General features: G+C 44.8%; 1 protein-coding gene across 3 annotated transcripts in view; it reads right to left on the minus strand.

Moving 5' to 3' along the window:
• Nucleotides 1-20,550, minus strand: part of PTK2 (protein tyrosine kinase 2) — a 366,245-nt gene extending 345,695 nt beyond the window's left edge. For all 3 annotated transcript variants that reach the window (XM_033203331.1, XM_033203330.1, XM_033203297.1), the window contains exon 1: nucleotides 20,384-20,550. The gene's annotated coding sequence lies outside the window, so the exon portion shown is untranslated. The remainder of the gene's footprint in view (nucleotides 1-20,383) is intronic.
• Between the last annotated feature and the right edge of the window lie 293 nt (nucleotides 20,551-20,843).

Here is a 20,843-nt window from a genome sequence, read left to right on the forward strand (position 1 = left end):
TAGAAATACAGTTTTACTAGACACAGCCAGCTTATTCCTTTACATACAGCCCACGGATGCTGTAGCACTGTACAACAGAGTTGAGTACCTGTGAGAGGTCACAGGTGGCCCGCAAAACCTAGAATGTTTACTGTCTAGCCCTTCACAAAGAAAGTCTACTGGCCCCTGACCTAGGGCATAATTAGGGACTTAACCAAGGCTGACTTAGGTGTCCTTCCTCCAGGTTCTCAGAGCTCAGAGCATTCTACATCTCTACCTTATATTTTACACATATTATTTCGTATCTCTTCAGTTTAATCATTTTTTGAAAAAGACTAGCATATTTCTTTGATAAATCTTGCTCTATTAAAGCTCCATGCGGCCGGGCGCGGTGGCTCAAGCCTGTAATCCCAGCACTTTGGGAGGCCGAGACGGGCGGATCACGAGGTCAGGAGATCGAGACCATCCTGGCTAACACGGTGAAACCCCGTCTCTACTAAAAATACAAAAAAAACTAGCCGGGCGAGGTGGTGGGCGCCTGTGGTCCCAGCTACTCGGGAGGCTGAGGCAGGAGAATGGCGTGAACCCGGGAGGCGGAGCTTGCAGTGAGCTGAGATCCGGCCACTGCACTCCAGACCGGGCGACAGAGCAAGACTCCGTCTCAAAAAAAAAAAAAAAAAAAAAAAGCTCCATGCTTCACCACCAACTCAGTTTAAAAAAAAAAAAAAAAAAAACAATGACTCAGTTAAAAACAGACAGGTACTGCTATCAGGAACATTAAACCAATACAGCAAAGCACAGCAAGCTACAGTTTATTTTGACTCAAGTACAGTTTTAAGAAAAGAACCTTCCAACTAAAGGCTCCAAGTCTGTGGAGAGTCCCCACCGCCTTGCTTAGCTCACTGGATCATTAAGACACACATTGGATCATTAAGATAGATACGCACTGGATCATTAAGATAGATATGGGGGCCGGGCACAGAGGCTCACCCTTGTAATCCCAACACTTTGGGAGGCCGAGGCGGGCGGATCACAAGGTCAGGAGTTCGAGACCAGCCTGAGCAACATGGTGAAATCCCTTCTCTACTAAAAATACAGAAATTAGCCAGACATGGTGGCCGGTGCCTGTAATTCCAGCTACTCAGGAGACTGAGGCAAGAGAATCGCTTGAACCCGGGAGGCGGAGGTTGCGGTGAGCCGAGATCGCGCCACTGCACTCCAGCCTGGGCAACAAAGCAAGAGTCAATCTCAAAAAAAAAAGATACAGGACAGTCAGCTGCAACACCCACTTACAGAAGAACCTTAGAAAAGCTGTAGAGCTATATTCAATTCCTTATCTTCTTTAAAGAAATGCATCATGAATTATGTCACATTTTAGCAAGTGTTGTCCAATGTTAGCATACTTTTTTTTTTTTTTTGAGGCGGAGTCTCGCTCTGTCGCCCAAGCTGGAGTACGGCAGCGGGATCTCAGCTCACTGCAAGCTCTGCCTCCCGGGTTCACGCCATTCTCCTGTCTCAGCCTCCTGAGTAGCTGGGACTACAGGCGCCCACCACCACGCCCAGCTAATTTTTTGCATTTTTAGTAGAGATGGGGTTTCACCGTGTTAGCCAGGATGGTCTCGATCTCCTGACCTCGTGATTCGCCTGCCTCAGCCTCCCAAAGTGCTGGGATTACAGGCGTGAGCCACTGCGCCCGGCCAGCATACATTTTCAAAAGCAAGTGCCTTCACAACTTTTAAGTATGAACCAGTACCTTTAAGAAGTTAACAATACTTATTAAATAATGATGATGGTTGAAAGTGGTAATGAATAAACAGGGAATTCACTACAACATTGTTTCTGCATATGTTTGAAAACTTCCACAAGGTTTTCAGATTGAAGCTTTGTATTTTAATTTAGTTATTAAATACACATTTAACAGAAAAGTCACAGAATTCTCATTGGAAAGAATTCTATCTTTCAAAATCCTCAGCACAAAATATAGTTTTCCAGCATCCTTACTAGTGGCAACTAAAAAAACAAACAAACAGATGCTTATTTTAAAATCTAAGCCAGGCACAGTGGCTCACGCCTGTAATCCCAGCACTCTGGGAGGCCAAGGCAGGCAGATCACCTAAGGTCAGGAGTTCGAGACAAGCCTGGCCAACATAGTGAAACCCTGTCTCTACTAAAAATGCAAACATGAGCCACGTATGGTGGCAGGTGCCTGTAATCCCAGCTACTCGGGAGGCTGAGGTAGAAGAATCGCTTGAACCCAGGAGTTGGAGGTTGCAGTGAACTGACATCACACCACTGCACTTCAGCCTGAGCAACAGGGTGAGACCCCGTCTCAAAAAAAACTTTGTTAAGGCTTTCATCAATGATCTGAGTAAGTGAAAAGACATTCACCTAAAGGAATACTATGTAGTTGTATTATCTTAAAGTTTTCCAAGTCCTTGTTGAAGCCCCAGTACAAACACCTACTTCTCTAATTTAATGTGTAAGAAAAGCATTATAACTGGTAAACTTGTACATGTGCCTGCCAGTCTTTATGAAGACGGATGGTGTATTCCTCCAGTACAAGAAGGCTGGTTCATCACTGTCCTAGAGGGAGGGGAGGGGAGGAGAGGGGAGGAGAGGGGAGGGGAGGGGAGGGGAAGGGAGGAGAGGGGAGGAAGGGAGGAAGGAAGGAAAGAGGGAGGGAGGGAGGGAGCGAGCGAGGTGCAATTTTACAAATTGAGCAAAGATGCAGGGAAGACTAAATACTTTGAACACTGGCAAACTTTTAATGTAAACATTTACTTTTAATAACTGTTATCTTTCATAAAGCATTTAATAAGCCCAAGCACTGCCAGGCACGGTGGCTCAGGCCTGTAATCCCAGCACTTAGGGAGGCCAAGGTGGGTGAATCACCTGAAGTCAGGAGTTCAAGACCAGCCTGGCCAACATGGTGAAACCCGTCTCTACTAAAAATACAAATACCAGCCGGGTGTGGTATAATGCGCCTGTAATCCCAACTATTTGGGAGGCTGAGGCAGGGGAATCGCTTGAACCCAGGAGGCAGAGGTTGCAGTCAGCCGAGATCACACCACTCCACTCCAGCCTGGCAGCCTAGGCAACAGAGTGAGACTCTGTCTCAAAAAAAGAAAAAAAAAAAAAAAGACTAAGCATTACATGATCATGTAGTACAATCACATGCCACACAAGGAAATAGAGATTAGAGAACTTAACAAATGAGCCCAAGATCACAGAGCCAGGACTCTGACCCCAACGCCATGCCCTTAACTACCACACTCAGCAGTGATTATTCAACTTTCAAACAAAGTAAGACTCAGTGTCACCTTGCAACCCACACTTTGAAAACCAATGCCTTGCTACTCCAAGAATGGTCCACAGACCACCAGCCCTGGCATCACCTGGGAACTTAAGAAAAATGCAAGTCTGACCCCTTCCCAGACAGACTCAATGCTTATTTTAAAATAAGCATTCTTAAAATGTAACGAGAACTTAAAATGTAACGAGATCCCTGGCTGGCATATATGCACATTAAATGTTGAGAAGCCTTCACATAGTGCCTGCACACACACTATTTTGAGGTAGCTTCTCCAATTCAAATATATATCCTAGAACGGTTAAACTGAGCTTTCATCTCTTCTGCTTGCTGTGATCCCAAACTAAAGGTAAACATGTGCTGGCAGGCTACTCCCCAGGTGGTGATGAAGACTGGCCCTAACCTTTCCCCCACATCCATCCTCAGTCCCACTCCTTCATCTTTATTGCCCCTCTTGTACAGAACCTAAACCACAGCTTAACTTACTGACTTACCTGAACCCTTCCTCCTCCTAGAGTAATAGACAATAAGACAATGACTCCACTCAACATCCCCTGAGTTCCTAGAAATGTGCCCAGGAACTACCAGGCATGAATCTAGTACACGGTTAAGTTGGCAGAAAGGGACAGCTGGGACTACTTCAGGCATGTCCTCTGACCCTAACAACTGTGGACACATACTCAAAAGACTGGTACTCTGTGAGCTAGAACGAGAGATCCCAACACAACCATGACAACATTATATTACCAGTTAATAGGAAATACTGTGTGAATGGACAGAATAGCCTGACGTAGCTTTTCCTTTTATATCTTCTTTTTTTATTTTTTTATTTTTGTGAGATGAGGGTTTCAGTCTGTCACTCAGGCTGGAGTGCAATGGCATGATCATAACTCACTGCAGCCTCAACCTCCCAGGCTCAAGTAATCCTCCCACCTCAGTCTCCTGAGTACCTGGGACCACAGGCATGCACCGCTATGCCCAACTAATTTTGTTAAATTTCTGTAGGGACAAGGTCTCACAATGTTCCCCAGGCTAGTCTCAAACTCCTGGACTCAACTGATCCTCCTGCCCAGGCCTCCCGAAGTGCTAGAATTATAGGCATTGAGTCACTGTGCCTGGCCTCATGACATTTTTTAAAATCTGTGGTTTCAGCTACCTCTCTTGATACTAGAAATCAAATTTAAGATGCTTCAAACCAATCTCCACATGGTTCTCACCAACATCCAGGCTTTTGCCCACGCTTTCTTCTCCCTAAAACCTTTTCCCCCATCCTTCCCCTCTCCACTTGGCTAATTCCTATTGTTCTCTCAAGAGTGGGTGCTGTGACACCCCTGCCAGAACCCCATAGTGCCCTGCAACTTTGCACAGCACTATGATTGCCTAAGGGCAGGGACGGCAGGGCAGGTGCAGTGGGAGACACTGGGTCGAAGACACAGATCAACATATAATAAATGCTTTCACAAAATTTCTCAGTTAAAACTGACAGATATTTGTAAGTTAAAATATCAATATTTAATAGTTATCTACTCAGTGTGCCACAGATTCACATTTCACCACCTAAACCAGTCTAAGAATCTACATTGTACCTTAGGGATAGATTTCACAGTAAGTCTATTAAAGGAGCGCAATCATCTGTCTAGCTATATAGATTCCAAAAAATTCAAACTTTAAACAGCAAGGATACCCATATTAGCAGTTTTCAAATGCAGATCCACGTACCAGTGCCACTCCCTGATGAGGTTTTCACAGTCGAGCCATATCTATCTATTAGAACTTTCTGCAATGATGAAAATGTTCTATACTAGCGCTGCCCAATGTGGTAGCCACTAGCCACATATGGCTAATGAGCACCTGAAGTGGGACTAGTGTAACTGAAGAACAGGCCTTTCAACTTCGCTTAACTGTAATTAATTTCAATTTAATTGGCCATTTGTAGCTAGTGGTTACCATATCAGACATCAGGTTCAGGTCTAGACTCTGGAGTGAAATAAAAAAGAACGTGTCTTGGCTTCTTAATTTCAGGTGATGTCATTTGGTCCAACACTCCTCCTGAAAAAGACTAAAAGAAAATATGGACAAACTATTTTTCTAATCTTAAAAGCAACCAGAATCTGACAAGACAAGAAATAACAGGCAAAAATTAAAAGGAAACCAAGAAGCCAAAGAGATAAGCACAGAAACCACCTCTGCCCTCAGGGCACTTACTAATTCTGAAAAGTCTCAACTTTCATTTTTATGACAGTGCAGAGAGGGGAGACAGGAACAAAAGACTGGGTCCTCCGAAGCATATAACCCAAAACCCCACTACAATAAGCAAGAACCCAAAAGGCTACACACCTCCAGAGAGTAAACCAGTAATGAACCAACTATCCAGCAGAACTAGATCTATGAGGGGTCCCAACAGTCTCAAGCCTTGAATTTGGTTTAAGGAGATCCCAGACTGGCTGACACAAAAATAAGTGTTCTCTGGAGGAAGCGACCTTCATTCCAGGCCTCAAAAGAATCCTACAAATCATTTGGATCCAAATCTTATACCATAAACAAAAATTAAATCATAAACCTAATCATAAACCTAAATGTCAAATCTAAAACTTCCAGGAGAAAAAAATCAGAAAAACCTTTGTGGTCTAGGATTAAGCAACTCCTAAAAATAACACATACACAAAAACACAACCCATAAAGCAACAAACTCATAAATGGGACATTATCAAAATGTGTAACTTATGCTTTTCAAGGCACTGTTAAGAAAATGAAAAAGCCAGCCATAACCTGGGAGAAAAGCATAGTATGTATCTGATAAACCATTTGTATCCAGAATATATACAGAACTCTCAAAACCCAAAAAAATGGAGGAAAAAAAATCTTTTTTTTTTTTTTTTAAATGTTCTAAGACAGTGTCTCATTCTGTTGCCCAGGCTGGAGTGCAGTGGCGGGATCTTGGCTGACTGCAACCTCCACCACCCAGGTTCAAGCGATTCTCCTGTCTCAGCCTCCTGAGTAGCTGGGATTACAAGCGTCCGCCACCATGCCCAGCTAATTTTTGTATTTTTAGTAGAGATAAGGTTTCGTCATGTTGGCCAGGCTGGTCTCCAACTCTTGACCTCAGGTGATCCACCCGCCTTTGCCTCCCAAAGTGCTGGGATTATAGGCATGAGCCACGGTGCCCAGCTAACAACTTTAAAATGCACAAAAGATTTAAACACTTCTTCAGAGATATACGGATGGCAAATAACCATACAAGAAGATGCTCAGCACTATCAGTCATTTGGGAAACGCAAATTAAAACCACAATGAAATTCCACTACACAACAAATTAAAACGGCTACAGTATACAAGACTGACAATACCAAGTGTTGCCCTAATGATGTAGAGCAATCAGAACTCTCATCCACTGCTGGTGGGAATGCAAAATGGTACAACTCTAGAAGACAGTTTGGCACTTTAAGAATTTCAACAGGCCAGGTGACGTGGCTCACTCCTATAACCCCAGCACTTTGGAATGCCAAGACTGGAGGATTGCTTGAACGCAGGAGTTTGACACCAGCCTGCGAAACATGACTAGACCTCGTCTCTACAAAAATGTTTTTTTAGGCCGGGGGCGGTGGCTCAAGCCTGCAATCCCAGCACTTTGGGAGGCCGAGACAGGCGGATCACGAGGTCAGGAGTTTGAGACCATCCTGGCTAACACGGTGAAACCCCGTCTCTACTAAAAAAAAAAAAAATACAAAAAGCTAGCCGGGCTAGGTGGCTGGCGCCTGTAGTCCCAGCTACTCAGGAGGCTGAGGCAGGAGAATGGCGTAAACCCAGGAGGCGGAGCTTGCAGTGAGCTGAGATCCGGCCACTGCACTCCAGCCCGGGCGACAGAGCAAGACTCCGTCTCAAAAAAAAAAAAAAAAAAAATTTTTTTAATTAGCCATGTGTGATGGTGAGTGCCTGTAGTTCTAGCTACTCCAGTGACTGAGGTCAGAGGATCACTTGAGCCTGGGAGGCCGAGGCTGAAGTGAGCTGTGATTGCACCACTGCACTCCAGCCTGGACAACAGAGTGAGACCCTGTCTCAAAAAAAAAAAAAAAAGTTAAACATACACCTACCATATGATCCAGCCATTCCAGTCCTAGTCCAACCATTCCCAAGAGATACAAAAGTGTACACCCATACAAAGCCTTGTACGAAAATATTCAGAGATCTGTAACAATCCAATTCTCCACAAATAGATGTAGACCGTCAATGTAATCGCAAACGACATCTGGAAGAATTATTTTAGAAGTTGACAAGTAATTCTAAAACATGTATTGAACTGCAAAAGGTCAAGAACAGCCAAGGTACTCTTGAAGAAAAGCCAAGAAGGAAGGGTTCCACAATGCGATAAGACTTATTATAAAGCTAAAATAATTTAGACAGCTTAGTGTTTGTGGAATCAAAGAATCCAAAAACACAGAGTCTAAATGACACACACATGGCCAGGCACAGTGGCTCACGCCTGTAATCCCAGCATTTTGGGACCAAGTCAGGCAGATCTCCAAGTCAGGAGATCGAGACTCTCCTGGCCAACACGGTAAAACTCCGCCTCTACTGAAAATACAAAAAAATAGTAGGGTGTGGTGGTGGGCGCCCGTAGTCCCAGCTATTTGGGAGGCTGAGGCAGGAGAACGGCGTGAACCCAGGAGGCAGAGGGTGCAGTGAGCCGAGATCGCGCCACTGCAATCCAACCTGGGAGACACAGCGAGACTCCTTCTCAAAAAAAAAAAAAAGACACACACGTATATGGACAAGTGATTTACAACAAAGGTGGCATTGCAGAAGCAGGGAAAAAGATACTCTTTTCAATAAATGGTGTTGGGATAACTAGATGTACACATACTAAAATGAAATTGATTTAATCCCTTCCTTATACTATACACCAAAATCAATTCCAAGTGAATTATAAAGATGAAATGCAAAATTATTCAACATTTAGAAAATAACAGAGGAATTAGTTCGCAGTCTCAGGGTAGGGGAAGACAAAAAAATAGGAACTATAAAGGAAAAGACTGATAAACTGGACTATATTAAACTTAACTTCTATCAAAAAAACACCATTGAGGCTCTGCACAGTGGCTCACATTTGTAATCCCAGTACTTTGGGAAGTGAAGGCGGGAGGACTGGTTGAGCTCAGGAGTTTGAGACTAGCCTGGACAACACAGGAAAACTCTATCTCTTAAAAAAAAAAAAAAATTAAAATTGGCCAGCAGGGTGATATATCCGTATTCCCAGCTACTCAGGAGGCTGAGGGAGGAGGATTGCTTGAGCCCAAGAGTTGGAGTTGGCACCAACTCCACCAGCCTGCACCCACTGCACACCAGCCTGGGAAACAAAGCAAGACCCTATCTCAAAGAAACAAACAAACAAAAACTACTGAGAGTCAGTGAAACTGCATGCCACAAAGTAGGAGATAGTGGCAAGATGTATAAACCAACAAAGGACTTGGATTCTGAATATATACAGAAACTACAAATTAATGAATTAAAAAAAAAAAGAAAAAAAAGACCTAATAGAAAAATACAGGCACTTGGCAAAACAGTAAATCCAAACGGCTCGCAAATTTATTTTAGAAAGTGCAACCTCGGCCGGGCATGGTGGCTCACACCTGTAATCCCAGCACTTCAAGAGGCCGAGGCGGGCAGATCACCTAAGGTTGGGAGTATAAGACCAACCTGACCAACATAGAGAAACTTCATCTCTATTAAAAATACAAAATTAGCCAGGTATGATGGTGCACGCCCATAATCCCAGCTACTCGGGAGGCTAAGGCAGGAGAATCGCTTGAACCCAGGAGGCGGAGGTTGCGGTGGGCCAACGTTACACCAGTGCACTCCAGCCTGGGCAACAAGAGCAAAACTCTGTCTCAAAAAAAAAAAAAAAGTGCAACCTCATTATAATTAGAAAAAAGCTATTTAAAACCACAAGGTGGTACACTACAGAAACCACCAAAAGGGGTGCAAAGGGGAGACGGGTTATAAAAGCAGAGAAGAGGAAACTGTGCTGAGAACATGGTCAATGATTACAGCCTAACCTTTTAGTGACAACACAAGAATCATTTATTTACTAACATTTCCTGAAAAGCTACTATAGGCCAGGCACTCTTAAAAGTACATTCAACAGTCATCGCAGAATATAACAGACTATAAGTTTTAAGTGTAACTCTCCTTGACCAATTTTTTTTTTTTTTTTTTTTTTGAGACAGGGTCTCCCTCTGTCACCCAGGTTGGAGTGCAGTGGTGTGATCACGGTTCACTGTAGACTTGACCTCCTGGGCACAAGCAATCCTCCCACCTCATCCTCCTAAACAGCTGGGACTATACGCATGCATCACCATACCTGGCTAATTATTATTATTATATTATTTGGGAGAGACAAGATTTCACCATGTTCACCAGGCTAGTCTCAAACTCCTGGGCTCAAGTGATCCTCCCGCCCTGGCCTCCCAAAGTGCTGGGGTTACCGGCGTGAGTTAACATGCCAGGCCAACAAATTGTTTCAAGAAGAAATTGTTCCAGGTCAATTTTCCCACCATCTCATTTCTATTATTTTTGCTTTCATTGAGCTGCACAGTTGAAAGATCATGGCAGGAAATTCATGTGGAAACATCCTTCTCGCTGTTTTTAGATTACATTATTTTAATTTTGCTCATCCCTACTCTTCTTCTCTAACTTGTTAACTTTCATATACTTAAATACCCTTTACAACATAGACTATACAACAAAGTCATTTTAGTCTTTCTAATTGACTCCCTTCAGACATTCGATCTTTTCTGAAACGCTTTACAAGGCTTTCATGAATCTATATTCCTCAACTATCAACACGCTGAAAACCCACAGAAGAGACGGGAGACTCTTTTCCATTCCTTACATTATTTACTGACCACCTATAATGGTATTATGATCAAGCTGTGGGGGACTCAAAGATACCTAACAGATAATACAGAATCCTCATCTCTGAGCTCACGACATTCTGTCTGCCAAGTTATGTGTCTAATTCTGCATAAGATACAACAGATTTAAGGGACATCACCAAATTCATCGTTGTGGATTGTTTAATTTTTATTTAAGCTTTTCTTAGGAGAAAAGGGCAAAAGGCAAAAGAATGTATTAAATTTAGGCAATAATTCAATACCAGGAATACAAATCAATTCACACAATACAGCTTCATTAGTTACCCCAAGACTTGGCAATCACCCTGACTCTATTATATGTTAGCCAATTTTTTAGCACCAAAACAAAACCACCAGGGAGCTTGTGCCTTAAGCACCAACGGGTGTATACACAATCTACTGACATTTGCCAAAAGCCACAAGTCCAGGAGCCATACAAACTGCTATTTCAATGTAAAATTGTTCATTCAAATTCTAAACCAAGATTTAAAATAATTAGTCTCTGCATAAAACATTCAAAATCTTAACAAAAGCAGTTGTGAGATCTTCCCAAGATTTTGAAAATCCTAAAAAACACATTTAGATTCCTGAAGTGAGGGCAATCTCCTTAGCAAATCTAAGTGGCCAAGAAAATACCATACACATACCTCAAATTAAGACTAATTTTTGCCTCCTATGACTTGCATTTCTTTCAAAACACCCTAAAGCAGTGGTTCACAAACGTTAACATGCATCAAAGCACCAAGACAGCAAGTTTACAAAGCTTGCGAGGCTAGGCATGGTAGCTCATGCCTGTAACCCCAATACTTCAGAAGGCCAAAGCGGGAGAACTGCTTGAGCCCAAGAGTTCAAGATCAGCCCTGGTAACATGGTGAATCCCCATCTCTACAAAATATGCAAAAATTAGCTAGGCGTAGTGGCATGCACCTGTAGTCCCAGCTACTCAGGAGGATCACCTGAACCTGGGAGGTCGAAGCAGCAGTGAGCGGTGATCACGCCACTACACTCCAGCAAGACCCAGTCTCAAAGAAAAGCAAAAAAAAATTAAAACGAAACAAAATAGGCCAGGCACAGTGGCTCATGCCTGTAATCTCAGCACTTTGGGAGGCAGAGGTGGGCAGATCATCTGAGGTCAAGAGTTTGAGACCAGCCTGGCCAACATGGTGAAACACCGTCTCTACTAAAAATACAAAAATTAGGAGAGTATGGTGGCGGGCGCCTGTAATCCCAGCTACTCAGGAGGCTGAGGCAGGAGAATTGCTTGAACCCGAGAGGCAGAGGTTGCCGTGAGCGGAGATTGCACCACTGCCCTCCAGCCTGGGCGACAGACTGAGACTTCATCTCGGAAAAAAAAAAAAAATTAGCTGGGCGTGGTGGCATACCCCTGCAGTCCCAGTTACTCGGGAGGCAGAGGCAGGAGAATTGCTTGAACCCTAGAGGTAGAGGTTGCAATGAGCTGAGATCGCGCCACTACACTCCAGCCTGCACCACAGAGCGAGAATCCGTCTCAAAAACAAAACAAAATAAAAAAGCGTGCTGAACACCACCCTTAGCGTTTGATTCCAGAGGCCAGAGGTAGGGCCTCAGCACTTCCATTTCTAGCAAGTTTCTAGATGATAGTGATGCTACAAATGCTGTCACTACTCTGAAAACCACTGAAAGCCCCTGGAGCTTACTGGAATGTGTGCATGAACAGTGTGAATGAGTTACCCCCTCACACTATAGCAAGACTATAGAGGAACTCACTGAAAGGCAAACTGCAAAATCTCAGGGAGAGATTCTGTACCCAAATGTTGACTTCCATTACCGGAGTGAATGTGTTTTGAACTGTCACTTTTTTATCTCAACAGCAGCACAGCAGCAAAAGACTCTGAACGAGGTCAAGGATAAGCGGCACAGTGCATAATTCACACACTTCAATATTAGCAAGATGTTTGTTCTTTTAAATGGTTTAGGGGCATAATGTTAAATCTTTGTAAAGCATCCAATTAATCCAGTTGATTAGCAAAAGATACATTAGAGCGTCTGGACAAGTAATCAAAACTTCCATCATTTTGTGTCACCTCAAACAATCTTACTATGTCTTCAGAACTTAGGATGAGTCCAAATCAATTCCTACAAGATCGATTTCCAGAAAAAAAAAGTTTCAAAATTATGAAAGAGCAGAGCAGTATTTTTTTCCTGGCCCAGGTCTGACAGTAGTAATTTAAAATACAGTAGACAAAGGTGAAAAAGATAACCCCAAGTTCTTCCCTGGTATCAAGTCCTATGTGAGTCTGAGCTCAGGTGAGCGGCTGGCCTCTGCCTCCCAAAGTGCTGGAATTACAGGCATGCACCACCGTGCCTGACCCTATGTAATTTTTAAGTGAGGTTCTTTACCAGGGCAAACAAAATAGTAGAACCCTGACTGATGCAAGTAACAGTTCTCCAATAATCATTAATATACCTGGGTTCTTTCATTTACTCATTTAATAAATATTACTGTGTAAAACACTGGTGATTCAAGCACGTATAAAACAAAGTTTATGCCCTCGTGGAGCTTACATTCTCACAAGACAACACACATTTCACTACAAAATATGTAACCCATAACACTGTTAAGCTCTTTCATCGGACCAGCAAAGACAAACATAGAGTGTTTTGGTCAAGAGAGACATAAACACAACAAGCACCTACAGTTCACAGCAGAATCCAATCCCAAAATGCAGGAATTTTAATAAGGAATATGAGGGCAAAAAAGAGACCCTAGGCACAGATAACCCACAAACATGACTTTTTTTTTTTTTGAGACAAAGAGTCTCACTATGTCACCCAGGCTGGAGTGCAATGGTGCAATCTCAGCTCACTGAAGCCTCGACCTCCCAGACTCAAGTGATCCTCCCACCTCAGCTTCCCAAGTAGCTGGGACTACAGGCACACGCCACCACACTCATCTAATTTTTGCATCTCTTGTAGAGACCAAGTTGTGCCATGTTGCCCAGGCTGGTCACAAACTCCTGGGCTCAAGCGATCTGTCCACCTCGGCTCCCCAAAGTGCTGGGATTACAAGTGTAGGCTACCACACCCCTCCAAATACATGATTTCTGTCATTTATCTGTTTCTGAAAAAAAATGAATTTATAGTAAAAAAAAAAAAAAAAGTATATCAGGAAGATTTAGTTAGATTTCAATTAAATAAAATTTAATTAAGGATTGTAAGGAAATACTTTCACATTCTTAAAAACATGTAAACTTTGTAGTGATGCTATCAGTGTTTTTCTGAGGCTTCCAACTGCTAAGGGGGAGGAAAGTGCCACTAAGGCAAAAACATCTACTTCCTTTTGTCTATAAACCGTTTCATCAGAGTATTTGCGCAAATCAGGCTACAATTAACAGCATTTACTAAAAAGTTTTTACAAACTTAAGATTTGCAGCAACCCTGCATCGAGCAAGTCTATCAGCGCCATTTATTCAACAGCATGTGCTCACTTTGTGTCTCTGTGCTACATTTTGGTAATTCTCACAATATTTCAAACTTTATTATTACATGTGTTATGGTGATCTGTGAACAGTGATCTCTTTTTATTTTTAGAGGCAGGGTCTCACTATGTTGCCCAGGCTGATCTTGAACTCCCAGCCTCAAGCAATCCTCCCAAACACTGGATTACAAGTGTGAGCCACTGCACCTGGCCTACGATCAGTGGTCTTTGATCTTACTACTGTAGTTGTTTTGAGGGGACCATGACCTGTACCCACATGAGATACACATTTACTCTATAAACATGTGCATTCCCACTATTCCACTTACTGGGCCTGTCTCTTCTGCTCTCCTCCCTCTCCTGTGGCCTGCTATTTCCTGAGATACAAGAATACTGCAATTAAAACAATTAGCAACTCTGTAACGGGCCGAGGCGGGAGGATCATGGGAGGTCGGGAGTTCAAGACCAACCTGACCAATGTGGAGAAACCCCGTCTCTACTAAAAATACAAAATTAGCCTGACGTGGTGGTACATGCCTGTAATCCCAGCTACTCAGGAGGCTGAGTCAGGAGAACCGCTTGAACCAGGAGGCAAAGGTTGTGGTGAGCTGAGATCTCGCCATTGCACTTCATCCTGGGCAACAAGAGTGAAACTCCATCTCAAAAAAAAAAAAAAAAAAAAAAAGGCCAGGTACGTGTCTCACTCCTATAATCCCATCACTTTGGGAGGCCAAGGCAGGTGGATCACAAGATCAGGAGATCAAGGCCATCCTGGCCAACATGATGATGAAAGCCTGCCTCAACTAAAAATACAAAAAAATTAGCCAGGCGTGGTGGCACATGCCTGTAGTCCCAGCTACTCCAGGGGCTGAGGCAGGTGAATCGCTTGAACCTGGGAGGCAGAAGCTACAGTGAGCCGAGATCGCACCACTGCACTCCAACCTGGCGACAGCACAAGACCCCGTCTAAAAAAAAAAAAAAAAAAAAAAAAAAAGGAACTCTATAACGGCCTCAAAGTGTTCAAGTGAAAGGAAGAGTCCCACCTATCTCACTTTAAATCAAAAGCTAGAAATTATTAAGCTTAGTGAGAAGAAATGTCAAAAATCAAGATAGGGCCGGGCGCAGTGGTGATGCCTGTAATCCTAGCACTTTGGGAGGACAAGGCGGGCGGATTGCCTGAGCTCAGGAGTTCAAGAATGGCTTGGGCAACACGGCGAAACCCCGTCTCTACTAAAAAAATAAAGAAAAAAAATAGCCGGCCATGGTGGTGCATGCCTGTAGTACCAGCTACTCAGGAGGCAGAGGTTGCAGTGAGCCAAGATCGCACCACTGCACTCCAGCCTAGGGGACAGAGCGAGACTCTGTCTCAAAACAAATACATAACATTACATTACATAACATAACATAACATAATATAACATAACATAACATAACGTAAACAAGATAGGCCAAAAGCGAGGCCTCCTGTGCCAAACAGCCAAGTTGTGAATGCAAAGGAAAAGTTATTGAAGGGAATTAAAGGTGCTACTTCAGTGAACACACAAATGACAAGAGTGTGAAACAGCCCTGGCCGGGCGCAGTGGTTCACACCTGTAATCCCAGCTACTCAGGAGGCTGAGAGTCACTTCAACCCGTGAGGTGGAGGCTGCAGTGAGCCAAGATCACGCCACTGCACCGCAGTCCAGTCTGGGTGACAGAGTGAGACTGTGTCTCAAAAAAAAAAATCTTTTTTTAAAGGTGAAGAAAACAGCCTTATTGTTGGTATAAAGTTTCAGTGGTCCAGATAGATCAAGCCAGCCATAACATTCCCTTGACCCAAAGCCTAATTCAGAGAAAGTTCCTCTTCAATTCTGTAAACTGACATGCGGAAGCTACAGAAGAAAAGCTGGAAGCTAGCAGAGGTTGGTTCATGAAGTTGAAGGAAAAAAGCCATCTCCACAGCATAAAAGTGCAAGATGAAGCAGCAAGTGCTGGTGGAGAACCTGCAGCAAGTTATCTAGAAGATCCAGCTAAGATCACTGATGAAGGTGGCTACACTAAACAACACGTTTTCAATGAAGAAGAAACCAACTTCTATTGGAAGATGCCATCTAAGACTTTCATAGCCAGAGAGATGAAGCCAATGTCTGGCTTTAAAGCTTCAGAGGACAGGCTGACTCTCGTTAGGGGCTAAGGCAGCTGGTGATTTCAAGTTAAAGCCAATGCTAGCTTCCCATTCTGAAAATCCCAGGGTCCTTAAGAACAACGTTAATTCTAAATTCTACTCTGCCTCTGCGCTACAAATGGAATAACAAAGCCTGGATGACAGCACATCTGTTTACAGCATGGTTTACTGAATATTTTAAGCCCACTGTTGAGATCTACTGCTCAGAAAAATTCCTATCAAAATATTACGGTTCATTGGCAAAGTACCTGTTACCCAAGAGCTCTGAGAGAGATGTACAAGGAGAGGAATGAGGTTTCCATGCTTGTTAACACCACATCCATTCTGCAGCCCATAGATTAGGAAGTCACTTTGACTTTTAAGTCTTTTTTTTTTTTTTTTTTGAGGCGGTGTCTCGCTCTGTCGCCCGGACTGGAGTGCAGTGGCCGGATCTCAGCTCACTGCAAGCTCCGCCTCCCGGGCTCACGCCATTCTCCTGCCTCAGCCTCCCGAGCAGCTGGGACTACAGGCGCCCGCCACCTCGCCCAGCTAGTTTTTTGTATTTTTAGTAGAGATGGGGTTTCACCGTGTTAGCCAGGATGGTCTCGATCTCCTGATCTCGTGATCCGCCCGTCTCGGCCTCCCAAAGTGCTGGGATTACAGGCTTGAGCCACCGCGCCCGGCCGACTTTTAAGTCTTAAAAGAAATATGTTTCATAAGGGTAGAGCTGCCATAGATAGTGATTCCTCTAATGGATCTGGGCTAAGTACATCGAAAACATGCTGGAAAGGATTCACCATTCTAGATGCCATTAACATTCATGATACATGGGAGAAAGTGAAAATAGTATTATGAACAGGAGTTTGGAAGACCTTGCTTCCAACCGCCATGGATAACTCTGAGGGATTCGCGTTTTCAGTAGAGAAAGTAAATGCAGATATGGTAGAAACACCAAGAGAACTAGAATTAGAAGTGGAACCTAAAGATGTGACCGAATTGCTGCAATCGCATGATAAAACTTGAACGGATAAGGAGTTCCTTCTTAGGGATGAGCAAAGAAAGTGGTTTCCTGAAATGGAATCTACCCCTGGTGAAGATACTGTGAACACTGTTGAAATGACAACAAAGGATCTAGAATATTGCATACATTTATTGATAAAGCAATGGCAGTGTTTGGGAGTATTGAGTTCAATTTTGAAAGAAGTTCTGCTGTGGATAAAATGCTTTCAAATAGCATCACATACTCCGGAGAAATCTTTAATGAAAGGAAGAGTCAACTGATGTGGCAAACCTAATTGTTATCTTAAGAAACTGCCAGACATTTCAGTCTTCAGCAACCACCACCCTGATTTGTCAGCAGCCATCACCATTGAGGGAAGACCATCCACCAGCAAAAAGATGATTTGCTGAAGGCTCAGATGATCGATAGTATTTAATTAGGTCATGTACATTAGCTGGGCACAGTGACTCACGCCTGCAATCCCAGCACTTTGGGAGGGCAAGGTGGGAGGATCACTTGAGCCCAGGAGTTCAAGACCAACTTGTGGAACACAAGGAGACCCCGTCTCTACAAAAAATGTAAAAATCAGCTGGGAGTAGTGGTGTGCACGTATAGTGCCAGCTACTCAGGAGGGTGAGGTGGGAGGATCACTTGAGCCCAGGAGGTCCACGTTGCAGTGAGCTATGACTGCACCACTGCACTCCAGCCTGGGTGACAGAACAAGACCTTGTCTCAAAAAAAAGAAATGTACATTGCTTTTCTAGACATGTTACTGCACACTTACTACAGTATAGTGTAAACGTAAGTTTTATATGCACTGGGAAACCAATTTGTGTGACTCATTTTATTGCAGTGGTCTAGAAACAAACCAAGATATGCCTGTGCTATACAAACTAAACTTTTCTCAGATGTTTTTCACTAGCAAAAAAGAAAAATTCTCTTCAAATACGATAAACATAGTATAACTTTTAATGTTACTGAAATTTAAAACAAGAATTGATCGAGGTCTAAATCAACATCAGTTTAGAATACCTAAACTGAAAATGTTAAATTTAAAAACTAAAATTTTATATTAACACTTTGAAATGCATCTTTTGAAACTCTTAAGATAATTTTAATTATTTTCTACAAATTAAGACATCACAAAATACAAGGGGAAAAAGGTTTCCATAACTTTTACAAATATGAACTAAGATCCTACCTTTCTAACTAAAATCAACGTTCAGGAAAGGACAGTTTTCAAAAATTTTTTTACATTATAGAATACAATATAAATCATTTCCTCTACAGGACCCAATCATTTTTTTTTTAAGGGGGCTAGCTTTAACAATAGGATTTTCTTAGACAATTTCTCCAACTCCCTAAAAGAACAGTCATCTGACTAGCTGGAGAACATGGTTTTGAGGACTGAGGGAGTGTGTTATGTAATTTCCATCAAGAAACATGGTGCTTTTCAAAAAACATTTTAGTATAAAACGTTTTAATGATCCTCACTGCCTCCTCACAATTTCACTGCTGGATTCATGGAACTTCACTCCTAATCTAACATTATTAACTTTCAGTGGGCTTTCAGCCTCAAAGAATAAGGCTTTTTAGGTCCCATCTCCTCTCAGAGTTTGCCCCAGTATTCTTTGCCCCAAACCGTAAACACGGAGTTTTGATTTCCGTATCTTTATTTACCCAATGACTTGCATCTTGATGCACCACCACTTAATGTTACGTGTCCTCCTAATCAGCGTCTACACTGAAGTCTTAGGTGATTGCGAGCGCCCTAAAAGGAAACATGTGTTTTAAATAATCTTTGCCTGTGTTCATTATTAAACTAGATTATTTGATAGTGACCTGAAATTTTTTAAAGGAAAACGTTGTAATATCGACTTTGATGTCTCTGCAGTTTAATAAACAAGAAGGTTCAAAGTGATGGTAGGTTCAGCCTGTTTTTCCCCTCCAAGGATAACCACAAATACAAAACACAAAGATATTGGGACAAAAACATCCTTAAAATGTTCCTTGTTTGAATGTCATAGGGCTTTTCCAATTAACTGACTAGTATAACTGGATGAAAATATTACCTATACTGTACCCCAACAAAAATACGTTGAATGCTATTTACTTTTATGTGTCTTTTAACTACATCCGTGTGCTTGCATCCGACTGTTCAGAAGTTTTCAAATATGGGACAGAGTGCTCAACTCTAGAAGACATCATTTTCATTACCCATTTCCCAAATAAAATTTAAGGTTGAGGCTCTGGTATTTCATTTCATATAGTAGTGGTCTGTTTTTGCAGCCATGAAAACGTTTACATTCTAAGTAAAAATCCCAGCGATGGTTAAGTCTTAAATAAATACAAATCCCCAAACTCTTGCACTGCCTTCAGCTTTCAACTTGAATGTATAACCAGTTCTCATAATTACTACAATATTACTATTATCTTAGTCTCACTGCCAAAATCCCAGCTGCAGGCTAACTATGCAAGAATGAGACACTGTTGAAATGACTCGGGGAAAAAAAAAAAACTTTACCCTCACTGAATTTAGCTACAAAATCCTGCAATTAAATGAAACCAATTCCCACACACACACACACACACACACCCCTTCTTCTAAGAAAGAACAGGATGCCGCTACACAAGGAACCCAGACAGAAATTCGGCAAACAGTTGCGCCTAAGCCACCGCGGCAGAGTCGGGGGCTGGGGGCGGAGAAGAGGAGGAAACTTGGGAAGCACAAAGACTCCAGTGAGGACTCCAGTGAGGGCTCCAGGGCTCCCGCCAAGAAACCCACGGGGCTCTATCAAACTTGAGGGTTTGCGTTCGGGCACACGGCGGGCTTGCAGCTCCGGCACCGGCAGGCCGCTCGGAGCCCAGCCTTGGCTACTCACGGGGCCGCGCCCGGAGCCCGGTCTGGCCGTCGCGAGCCTCCCTCTCGCGTCCGGCCGAACCCTGCCGGCGTCCCCGCGATTTCCCTCTTCCTCCTCCTGCCTCTCCCCTTTTGTTTTTCAGGCATTGGGTCCGCTCCGGCGGAGGCCGGTCCGTCCTCCGCCTCTGGCCGCCCTGCGCGCCCCCCGAGCCCCGGCCTCCTCCTCCTCCTCAGGCCCCTCGGCCTCTCCGCGCGTCCGGCCTTTTCGAAAGTCGCCCACCCATCCTCCTCACGACCCCCGGACTCCCCATGTCCCCCAGCCTTTCTGTCTTTCCCGAACCTCTTGGCCTCCCCGCGCGCCCCCGGAATCCCCGACCTCCTCGAGCCCCCGCCTCCCCACGTCCCTCAGCCTCCCAGTTTTCCCCAAGCCTCCCGACCACCCAGCGCCCCAAGCTCCCGCCTCCCAGCGCGCGCCCCTGACCTCCTTAAGCCTCTGAGCCTCTCGGCCTCCGCGGGCGCCCCAACCTCCTCACGGTCACCGGCCTCCCCTCCTCCCAGAACCGGGACCGGGGGCGCGGGAGGGGCCGGTCTCCGCCGCATCCGCCCCGGGACTGGCTGGGCGGCCCCGCTCTGCCCCTCCGCCCTCAGGGCCGCGGCCCAGCCCACGACCGCTGCACAGGAGCCCGCCCAGCCCCCGGCCCGCGCCCCGCGCCCCGCACTCACTCGGACCGCGGCTCGGCGCCGTGAGGCTAAGGCAGACGACGACGGGGCGGCGCCGGGCGACGGCAGCCGCGCTACCTCCCACGCCTCACGCCGCGGGCGCACAGCGGTCCCGGCCCGGCGGCGGCGGCTGCGGCGGCGCGGGCTCGCGCCCTCGGGGCCGTGCTGCGGCGGCGCGGGGCCGTGCTGCGTCGGCGCGGGCCCGCGCGCGTGCGCGGCAGCCGGCTGAGGCGCGCGCCCTCCCTCGGCAGCGCACGCCCGGCTCCGTCTCTGTCCGGAGTTTCCGCCTCTCGAGGGGACTGGGCATGCGCGCCGCTGCCCGCGCATGCCCACCGCGCAGTCAGGCTCCGCTCCCGTAATTTGCTCTGTGGTGACCAGGCCGGAGTTTCGGGGTGGCCCGAGGCCGCGCGCGGGCGTGGCGGCCGGACGGGGAAAGCCTTGGTCTCGGGGGTGGCCGGGGTCG

Source organism: Trachypithecus francoisi, unplaced genomic scaffold (genome assembly GCF_009764315.1).
Source record: "Trachypithecus francoisi isolate TF-2019V2 unplaced genomic scaffold, Tfra_2.0 Lachesis_group7, whole genome shotgun sequence".
Lineage (NCBI taxonomy): Eukaryota > Metazoa > Chordata > Mammalia > Primates > Cercopithecidae > Trachypithecus > Trachypithecus francoisi.